This window comes from Triticum dicoccoides, chromosome 4B (assembly GCF_002162155.2).
Source record: "Triticum dicoccoides isolate Atlit2015 ecotype Zavitan chromosome 4B, WEW_v2.0, whole genome shotgun sequence".
NCBI lineage: Eukaryota > Viridiplantae > Streptophyta > Magnoliopsida > Poales > Poaceae > Triticum > Triticum dicoccoides.
The window spans coordinates 659,366,077-659,377,104 of record NC_041387.1 but is presented as its reverse complement, the minus strand read 5'-3'; positions in this window follow the sequence as shown (position 1 = coordinate 659,377,104).

The following is an 11,028-nucleotide window of genomic DNA, read 5'->3' as shown; positions in this document are numbered from 1 at the left end:
TCGTTGTCGATATACCCCCTCTCTGATATCTTTGACATGAGAGGGGTCGATATACCCCCTCCCCGATAACATTTTTTTCTATGTACATGTCGTCGTTGTCGATATACCCCCTGTCGGTATCAAAACCGACAGATCTCGGGTAGGTGGTCCCAAACTGTGCGTCTAAGGCTAATGGTGACAGGAGGCTGGGGACACGATGTTTACCCAGGTTCGGGCCCTCTTGATGGAGGTAATACCCTACTTCCTGCTTGATTGATCTTGATGATATGAGTATTACTAGAGTTGATCTACCACGAGATCATAGAGGCTAAACCCTAGAAGCTAGCCTATGATTCTGATTGTTGTCATCCTACAGACTAAACCCTCCAGTTTATATAGACACTAGAGGGGGCTAGGGTTACACAAAGTCGGTTACAGAGAAGGAGATCTAACATCCGAATCGCCAAGCTTGCCTTCCACGCAAAGGAGAGTCCCATCAGGACATGGGGCGAAGTCTTCAATCTTGTATCTTCATAGTCCAACAGTCTGGCCAAAGTATATAGTCCGGCTGTCGGGATACCCCCTAATCCAGGACTCCCTCAGTAGCCCCCGAACCAGGCTTCAATGATGATGAGTCCGGCACGCAGATTGTCTTCGGCATTCCAAGGCGGGTTCTCCAAATCCAGAGTACCTGTCGTAGCGAACAATGTCCGGCTTCCCATTAATATTATACTCCTCGGCTTCTGTGCTTCAATAATGGCTATCTCCACGTGTCGAGTGAATACGAGGAGCCGAGGCATTTTTACATTTGCCACCCTGACTCTATAAGCGAACCGTCTATTTGAAGAGACGGGGATCCTCAGATCCAAATCTCACCTTCTTCCCCCAAGCAAGCATTCAACAAAGCGCATCCGGAAAAACAATTCCATCATGTCCGGTCGCCGCAGCTCCTCTTCTCGCTCCCTTAGCTATAAGCCAGGTGATTGGGAAAAGTGTTATATCCCCCACAGCCGTTTAGTAGAGTTGCAGACCCAAGGGTTTCTTCCACCTGCATACATGGTCCCCGTCCGAGTCGGACTAGCCACCTATAATGGCGGGGAGCAAGCGGAGAGCCTTCCTAACCCATCTCAGGGAGAGCGGGTATGCCTTGTCCCATATTTGCTGAGAGGACGCGGGTTTCCAATCCACCCGTTCCTCCGCGGGCTCCTGGAGTTCTACGGCCTCCAGCTGCATAATTTCACCCCCGCCTCCGTACTGCACATCGCAGGTTTACGTTGCCCTTTGCGAGCTATTTCTGGGATGTGAGGTTCATTTCGAGTTATGGAAGAGGCTATTCTGCATCTTCCCTCGTAATCAGGAGGATCTATATATCAAGTGGGCGGAGCCGAAATATGGCGCGTCGCCCAGACCGGATACTTGTCCGGCACTCCAAAGAAGGCATCCGAAGACTGGCCTTCGGAGTGGTTTTATGTAGATGACGTTCCCCTTTCGGACCCAATCCGGACGGGCCTTCCTGAGTTCACTAACGCTCCGCTGAAGAAACGCCAAAGTTGGCGCCCTCAGATCCCCCAGGAGGAAGATGACAGAGAAGTCCACTTCCTGATGGGCAGGATAAAAACACTAGCCCAGTCAGGACTAACAATAATCAAAGTTATGTCAATATGCATAATGCGGGTAGGGGGGGGTGCAGCCACTTCAATATCGGGGGAAGCCCATGCGGCACTTCAACAGGGAAGACGATGCCACCCGCTGCGGTCGTAAAGGTCCGGACTCCGCCACCGCTCTGGCGAGAATATTGTCCGATTTATATAAAGGAGAAGAAGAGGAGTTCCTCCGCATTAAGCCACGGGACAGATTTTCCATGTACAACTCCCCAAGCTGGGTAAGCCATTACGCTTTACTCAACTCTATCCATTCTTGCATCCTTTGTCACAATCATTTACCTCGCTATTTCAAAGCAGGAACTGAGGAAGGCCGTGAAAGAGTTCAACAACCCATCTCCGCAGCCAGAGGATCCTGACCAGGCTCTCGACCCCAGACTTGAAGAAGATCCAGATATATCTGTGGAGCTTGTCTATGGGACATTTTACCAGGCGAGCTGTGACGGCACCTTGGTGGCCATCATCGCCGATTATCCCGGACTGCTCCCTGTATCACATGTAAGCAAAGCTGAAGTCCTAACCTCCGGAAAGGATTCCTTCTTTATACCACACCTTATGCACATATATCGTACTTTTATAGAGACGACCACCGGGACGCGGCGCCGAGCCCCTAGAGGCTCATCAGCAAAGGGCATCCAGGCCAGGCAGGCTTAAGAGGAAGGCGGTTAGGATTGAAACGCCGTCGCAGAGGTATAATTTAAAACCTGCTCTGTGATTATGATCTTTGAAATGTAACAATGTCCATCATGTCCTGGCAAAAAGAGTAGTCGCCAGACTATATCCGGAGACCCTGCCGGCCATGCCTCCACCAGCCGGATTCCAGAACCGGCCTCACAAGTGGAGACTAATGTGGGGACGACGCCGAATTGTCCTCCGACAGAGGATGCGGATAGGCTCTCCGCCACAAATTCCGAAGTAGAGAGCGCCATGAATCACCGGCGCCGACGGGCCGTACTCTGCGATGGTATTTTTTCCGAAGAGGCGTTCAATGCCTTCAATTTGGGAGACGCATACATCCGAGCTGCTCAAGATGGACTCGCCTGAGCGACGAACCAGTATACAAAGGATATACGGTTAAGAGAATTTGATAAGCATGTATATCAGTAGCCCCTGAGACTTGAAACAGTTGGACCAATTGATTTTAGGATCATTGTATGCACAGGTTCTTGTAGAGAAGAATACCCATTTATCTTAAGAGCTAGAGGCATGCAAGACCCAGCTAAGGGCTGCAATTGCCAAACTAGAGGAATCCCAGAAGGCCTCACCTGGTAATACTTGTCTCGATAGAGAAATTTTAAGGACATATACTAGTTACTATTCGGCATGCTTTATAAGTCTAACAGAAGATTCTGCAGACAAACCCGGAAAGAATCTGAAGATCGTAAAAGATAATGAGCCACATATTCGAAGTCAGCTTAAGGCTGGTGAGTGTGTGCTTACGCAGGTTATTCAAGAGAAAAACAATCTCCAAGATGCCAATATCCGGCTGAGCATCAAATTAGCAGATGTTCGAGCTCAGCTTGCTGACTCCGTGAAGGAGAACATGAGGCTTCGACGCGACATTTATGGTAAGTGCTTAAACGAACTTCAGTACAGTTTGGCGAGGAACCGTATTAACAAAGTTATGTCTGTAGGTATGCTGACCGGCTGTCCTGAAGAGGAGATGTCCGGATCCGCAAGCGATTTGCTGCAAGATCTCTCACAAATACACGAACGAGCTCGACATGTGATGTAGGGTATTGCCCAGGCCTTGTGGCCATACGCTTCCCTGCTAGGAGACATGGGGGAGCTTGTGGATATGCTCAAAGGAGCACGGCGGCGCTTCCGGTTATGGAAGGTATCAGCCTGCCGACAAGGTGCACGGGAAGCATGGGCCATGGTGAAGACGCGATACGCCAAGGCTGACCCAAACCATATGGCCGAAGTCGGGCCGGTGGGGCCAGATGGGAAAGAGATTCCCGTAAGTCTGGTGTATGACCAAGTAGCATTAGCCGCAAAGTATTCCCAATAGGATTGTAGGCTAGACAGCCTGTTGGATGGTATAGAAGAAGAATTTAGCCAGTCCAAGTGACTATGTACTTCAATGGACGTATGTAGTCCCTAGCCGGATTGTAAATCATTTGTCATGGCGAACCTTTTCGCTTCAGCCTCCGGACCCGACAGTCCGAAGTGTATCTGAATACCCGCTCAGTTATGTAAAACCGGGGTACGCGTGGAAACCAGTCGTAGGGGTCATAAGTGCTTGAACAAACAAGTACCCAACTAGTTATGTTATATTACACGGATAGTAAGAAACATCTTCCAGAGAGAATAGTTCCGTTAGGGGTTCCTTTCCCTGGGTACGCAATCATCAATGTGCATGTCCGAACTGCGAACAGAGACGCAGGATACAAAACATCTGGGGATTTATGTTGTAATAAACAAAAACATCTTTTGTTCACCAACCAAATATTCCCTTAAGAACACTAGCTTTCGGCTTCACCCAGTCTGAGGTACACATCTGAATGAACCGGCAGTAACAATCGCAGAGGTGCTCCCCTTATGCCCTAGCCGAATTAACAGGAACGTAGGGCATAAACACAAGAGCCAGGCAACCCAGCATGGCCAAAACTTAAGTCATATCGATGCATATAATGGTGAAGAAAAGGCACATATGGAAAGATGACACATATGTGGTGGGCATGAAGCCATGAAAATATTTATATTAAGCTTCCGTTTAGGAAGCCCCTAGGTACATTGAGCACGAATAGTGTGGCCGGAGTGATCGAAGCATCCGTAAAGCTTTTAAGACTTTGTGTATAAAAAGAAAAGAGGAAGAGCAAGAAAGAAGGAGGACATAATTGAAAAGGCGGAGGTAAGGAGACGAACACTGAGTCTGACACTAGGCGTAGAATCTTTGGAGTCTGGCCGCGTTCCATGGGTTCGGCTCGAGTCTGTTATCTGATGCATTGAGTAGACGGTACGCTCCTCCGGTGAGGACTTTATCAATGATGAAGGGACCCTCCCACTTGGGCTTGAGCTTGTCCTTCTTCTTCTCTGGTAGGTGTAGAACGAGTTCGCCAACGTTATAAGTTTTGGCCCGTACTTCTCTGCTTTGATACCTTTGAGCCTATTGTTGATAGAATGCGGAACAGGCTTTTGCGACATCACTCTCCTCCCCCAGGGCATCTAAGTTGTCCCGCCAATCTAGCTCGGCTTCTTTCTCTTCGTACATGCGCACGCGAGGTGAGTCATGACTTATATCGCAGGGTAGTACTTCCTCTGCGCCGTAGACCATAAAAAATGGTGTGTATCCGGTGGTGCGATTTGGCATGGTCCGCAGCCCCCAGAGTACGGAGTCGAGCTCCTCGACCTAGTGCGTATCCGATTCCTTCAAGGATCGCACTAGTCTGGGTTTGATGCCTCTCATAATAAGACCATTCGCCCGTTCGACTTGTCCATTTGTTTGGGGGTGATAGACAGAGGCGTAATCGAGCTTAATGCCCATATTGCCGCACCAGGTTTTCACCTCATCGGCTGTGAAATTTGAGCCATTGTTAGTGATGATGCTGCAGGGGACACCATAAGGGTGCACAACCCCTGATATGAAGTCTATCACTGGTCCGGATTCTGCCATTTTAACTGGTTTGGCTTCGATCCATTTGGTGAACTTAACCACCATGACCAATAAGTATTTTTTCTTATGGCTTCCCCCTTTAAGAGGTCCGACCATATCAAGCCCCCAGACCGCGAAGGGCCAAGTTATGAGGATTCTTTGGAGAGTGGTAGGGGGCATATGGCTCTGATTGGCGAAGAGTTGGCAACTAACACAATGTTGGACAAGGTCCTCTGCATCTGCCCGGGCTGTTGGCTAGTAAAAACCTGTACGGAAGGCCTTGCTTACAAGTGCCCGAGCTGCGGCGTGGTGCCCGCCGAGTCGGGCATGGATTTCAGCCAAGAGCTGCTGCCCTTCCTCTTCGGAGATGCATCTTTGGAGCACTCCGGTGGCGCTTTTCTTATAAAGCTCTCCCTCGTGGACTTTATAGGCCTTGCAACGCTGCACAATACAACGTGCCTCATTCTGGTCCTCGGGGAGCTCCTGCCTACTTAGGTAGGCTAAGAAGGGCTCGGTCCACGGGGCGATGACAGCCATGATTTCGTGGGCCGAAGGTGTTATTTCGGTGGCGGAGCCTCCGATTACGTCAGATGGTTCGGAATCTGGATTTATATGCGGATCCGGATTGGTATTGCCGGTCTCCCCTTCCCATACCACGGATGGCTTGAACAGCCTTTCCAAGAAGATATTAGGTGGGACGGGGTCGCGTTTAGCACCGATGCGGGCGAGGATATCCGCCGCTTGATTGTTTTCTCGGACTACATGGTAGAATTCGAGCCCCTCGAACCGAGCTGACATTTTGAGGACGACATTACAGTACGCCGCCATTTTCAGATCCTTGGCATCAAAGTCTCCATTTATCTGAGATATTGCGAGGTTCGAATCCCCGCGCACTTCTAGGTGTTGGATGCCCATGGAGACTGCCATCCGAAGACCATGCAATAGAGCCTCATATTCGGCTGAATTGTTGGAGTCTGTGTATAATATTTGGAGTACGTATTGGACCGTGTCTCTGGTGGGGGATGTCAGGACAACACCCGCTCCTAATCCGGCCAACATTTTAGAGCTGTCGAAGTGCATGATCCAATTGGAGTATGCGCCGTACTCTTTAGGGAGTTCGGCTTCTGTCCATTCAGCGACAAAGTCAGCCAGTACTTTCGACTTAATGGCTCGCCGTGGTTTGTATGTTATGTCGAACGGAAGGAGCTCGATAGCCCATTTAGCAATCTGGACCGTGGCGTCGCGGTTATTTATTATGTCATTGAGTGGTACTTCGGAGGCCACCGTAATTGAGCACTCTTGGAAGCAGTGTCGTACCTTCCGGGATACCATGAAGACCGCATATGCTATCTTTTGATAGTGCGGGTACCGTGATTTGCATGGGGTGAGGACAGTGGACACGTAATATACCGGCTTTTGGAGCGGGAACTTGTCCGTCCGCTTCTCGTTCGACGATGAGCACTGCGCTTAAAACCTAGTATGTTGCAGCTATGTATAATAGCATTGGTTCGCCAGTATTTGGTGCGGTCAGGATTGGATTACTGGCCAAGAGGGCCTTTATTTCTTCCAGTCCGGCCGTGGCCGCATCCGTCCACTCGAAGTGTTCGGTGCATCGAAGAAGGCGATAAAGAGGTAGTGGATTTTCTCCTAATCGGGAGATAAAGCGGCTTAATGCAGCCCGACATCCAGTTAACTTCTGGATCTGCTTCAGGTCTGTTGGGGTAGTCAATTGTGACAGAGATCGGAATTTTGCCGGATTTGCTTCAATTCCTCTATTGGAGACGATGAAGCCGAGCAACTTCCCGGAAGGTACACCGAAGACACATTTTTCCGGTTTGAGCTTGATGTCATATGTTCGAAGGTTGTCGAACGTGAGCCTCATGTAATTTATTAAATTTTCGACGTGTCTTGTTTTAATGACCACGTCGTCCATGTATGCCTCCACTATTTTGCCAATTTGTTTCTCCAGGCATGTCTGAATCATGCGTTGGTAGGTTGCGCCGGCATTTTTGAGCCCAAAAGGCATGGTATTGAAACAGAAGGGGCCGTAAAGTGTGATCAAGGCCGTTGCGGCTTGGTCGGACTCCACCATCTTGATTTCATGGTATCTGGAGTATCCGTCGAGGAAACACAATGAGTCGTGTCCTGCGGTAGCGTCGTTGATTTGATCAATGCGGGGGAGGGGGAAGGGATCCTTAGGGCAAGCCTTATTGACGTCCTTGAAATTGACACATAGGCGCCAGGATTTGACCTTCTTTGGTACCATCACCAGGTTTGCTAGCCAATCCGGATGTTTTATATCTCTGATGAATCCGGCCTCAAGTAACTTAGCTAGCTCTTCTCCCATTGCTTGCCGTTTAGGCTCTGAGAAGCGCCTAAGAGTCTGCTTGACTGGCTTATATCCCTTCAGTATATTTAAACTGTGTTCGGCCAGCCTGCGTGGGATGCCTCGCATGTCTGAAGGATGCCAGGCAAAAATGTCCCAATTCTCACGCAAGAAATCTTGTAGTGCGGCGTCTATTGTAGGTTTCAGTTGTGTCCCAATGGAAGCTGTTTTTGTGGGGTCCGTTGGGTGGACCTGGAATTTGACTATCTCGTCCGCGGGTTTGAAAGAGGTGGACTTGGGACGCTTGTCGAATATCATGTCGTCTCTTCCACTGTCGCCCGCAGCATGGTTAGTTCTTCGGCTGTGAGGGCTTCAGATAATGCCACCATGGCCAGTGCGGCGGTTTTATTTTTGGCTCGGAGTGCGATGTCCGGATCACTAGCGAGAGTGATGATTCCATTGTGCCCGGGCATTTTGAGCTTCATGTACCCGTAATGGGGTATAGCTTGAAAGCTTGCGAATGCGTCCTGCCCTAAAAGGGCGTGGTATCCGCTGCTAAACGGGGCCACTTGGAATGTGATTTCTTCGGACCTGTAATTTTCCGGCGTGCTGAATACCACATCCAGTGTGATTTTTTTCCGCAGATCGTGCTTCCCGGCTAGGGATGATTCCCCTGAAGGTCGTGCTGCTCCGCTCAATGCGGCTCTTGTCTATTTCCATCTTGTTGAGGGTTTCCTCGTAGATGAGGTTTAATCCGCTTCCGTCGTCCATGAGCAGTTTAGTGAGCCGGAAGCCGTCCACGATTGGACTAAGGACCAAAGCGGCTGGTGCCCGGACTGTTCGGAATTGAGGTTCGTCACTAGCATTGAAAGTTATAGCCATGTCGTTCCACAGATTTATTGTTGCCACGTGGCAAACTTCGGTGAGGCTACGGAGAGCTCGCTTGCGCCTGTTATTTGAGGCGAAAGTCTTGAAGACTGTCAGTACCGCATTGTTATTCTCGACGGGATGTTGTTCTGTAGTATGGTTGATGAGGAGATCCTTGCCGCTCTTTGCTACCTGCCGGAGTATCCAACATGCTCTAAGGCTATGTGTTGGTATGGTATCCGGTGTGCTATGAATTTTTCATGGCCCATTGAGCCATTCCTCCAATACGGTTCCACGCCCTGCGGCGGGCCCATTGAATCGGGTGACTTGCGAGAGTTTACCCTTTTAGTTCGGACGAAGGGTTTATTTAGAGCCGGATTATCCCAGAAGTTTGTTTGGGTTTTCCAGGCGCTTTTCATCGCGCAGTACTTCTGTACTATGGCCGGTAAGTCGGCGAAGTGTACTATGTGTCGGCGACTTATAGTGTTGAGGATCCCCTTGTCCATGCAATTTTTGCAAAAGAATGAGATTACGTCTTCCTCGCAACAATCCTTGACCTTGTTTACCACAAGGAGGAATCTGGCCTAGTAGTGATGTACTGTCTCTTGGGGCTCCTGTCTGATTTCGGAAAGATAGATTAAATCTGGGCGGGTGGGTAGATTTAAGTCTGAACCCTGACCCGATCTGAGACCCAGGGGCAGAGAAGCTTCCGAGCTTTACAGCTCGGGCTCCAGGATGTTGCCCAATTTTTTTGGCCCGCCGCCCGATTCTAAGTTTGGGGTTTGGGTCATGTCCTCCCGCGAACGGGTATCCGGCTCGGAGAGCTCGGAAATCAGGACATAGTTCGTCCTCAGATGACCCGAGAGCAGGAGAGCTCCATTGGATCCATCTGTTCGGCGAGTTCCGAATTGACGTAGAGGCTGTTTTTGATGACCCGAGAAGTCATCGTCAGCGCGACAGCCGATCAGGCGGTCATGACGAAGCCGCCTAGTCGGAGAGTTTGGCCTAGAGCCAGGGCTCCCCCAGAGGTGATGTTGTCCTTGACAATGAGACGAGCCATCAAGGCTTATCGCAACGACACATTGGGACTCTCAATGAAAGCACCAATGTCGGTGTCAAAACCGGCGGATCTCGGGTAGGGGGTCTCGAACTGTGCGTCTAAGGCTAATGGTAACAGGCGACTGGGGACACGATGTTTAGCCAGGTTCGAGCCCTCTCGATGGAGGTAATACCCTACTTCCTGCTTGATTGATCTTGATGATATGAGTATTACTAGAGTTGATCTACCACGAGATCGTAGAGGCTAAACCCTAGAAGCTAGCCTATGATTCTGATCATTGTCGTCCTACGGACTAAACCCTTCGGTTTATATAGACATTGGAGGGGGCTAGGGTTACACAAAGTCGGTTACAGAGAAGGAGATCTAACATCCAAATCGCCAAGCTTGCCTTCCACGCAAAGGAGAGTCCCATCCGGACACGGGGCGAAGTCTTCAATCTTGTATCTTCATAGTCCAATAGTACGGCCAATGTATATAGTCCGGTTGTCCGGATACCCCCTAATCCAGGACTCCCTCACCCCCTCCCCGATAACTTCGATATATCCATCTCTCATGTTTGTATATTAATTACCATCTTGTAATATTTGCAGAAACTATGGATCAACAAAGAGACTTCGAACAAGAAGAGATATTGGGGGACATAATCCGCGACGAACGTGATGTCATGTCGTTTCTCAACGACACCGAAGAAGGTCTGCCAGGAGAGGAAGCAGGCTACGGTGATCAAACAATGGAGGAAAGTCATGATCATAATGGTGGTTCCGGCGACCGTGATGACGGCTCCGGTGACCGAACGGAGTCGGGCTCAGTTGTTGCAAAGTTTGGTGAGGTATATATATATATATATATATATATTAAGCTTGTGCTAACTAGCTAATTGATGCATTAATTGTTTTGGTATGTACATATATTAACTCTTCTTTCTTCTTTTATATAGCCCTCTCGATCAAGCAATACTTCAGTAAATAAACAAGGCCTGAAGGAAAAGTTGCACCCGGATGAAATGTTCACGATCATAGAAATCGTGCGCGATGGCCAACCGATTAAACCCCTCCAGACCAAGGAAGCTTTTTCTGCTCAGTGCGGGGTTCTTGTTAGGGACATGATCCCGATCAGCATAGAGCTATGGAATGATCCTAAGAAGGAAGAGTTTCAAGTTTCTTTTGTCAAAGATAGACAGAAATAAGATCTTTGGAAAGCGCTTAAGTTAAATTTCACCCTACCGGAAGAGGAGGATCCGGAGAATCCAGTTATAGAGCCATTGATCAAGTCCTGTGCTCTCAAGAAGATGGCAGATCTATTTAGGAGGTGAAAGAATGATTTGAAAGCAACGCATGTTGACCAAGACAAGACTCCAGAATTCACCGGTCGATTTGAGAAGATAAGAGATCACTGGCCCGCATTTGTGGCCAACAAGATATCGGAGAGGACAAAGAAGATGTCAGTGACTAACAAGATAAATGCTGCAAAGAAGGAGCATCACCATCGCACGGGGTCAGGTGGCTACCTCAAAGACCGGCCATTGTGGGACAAGGCAGAG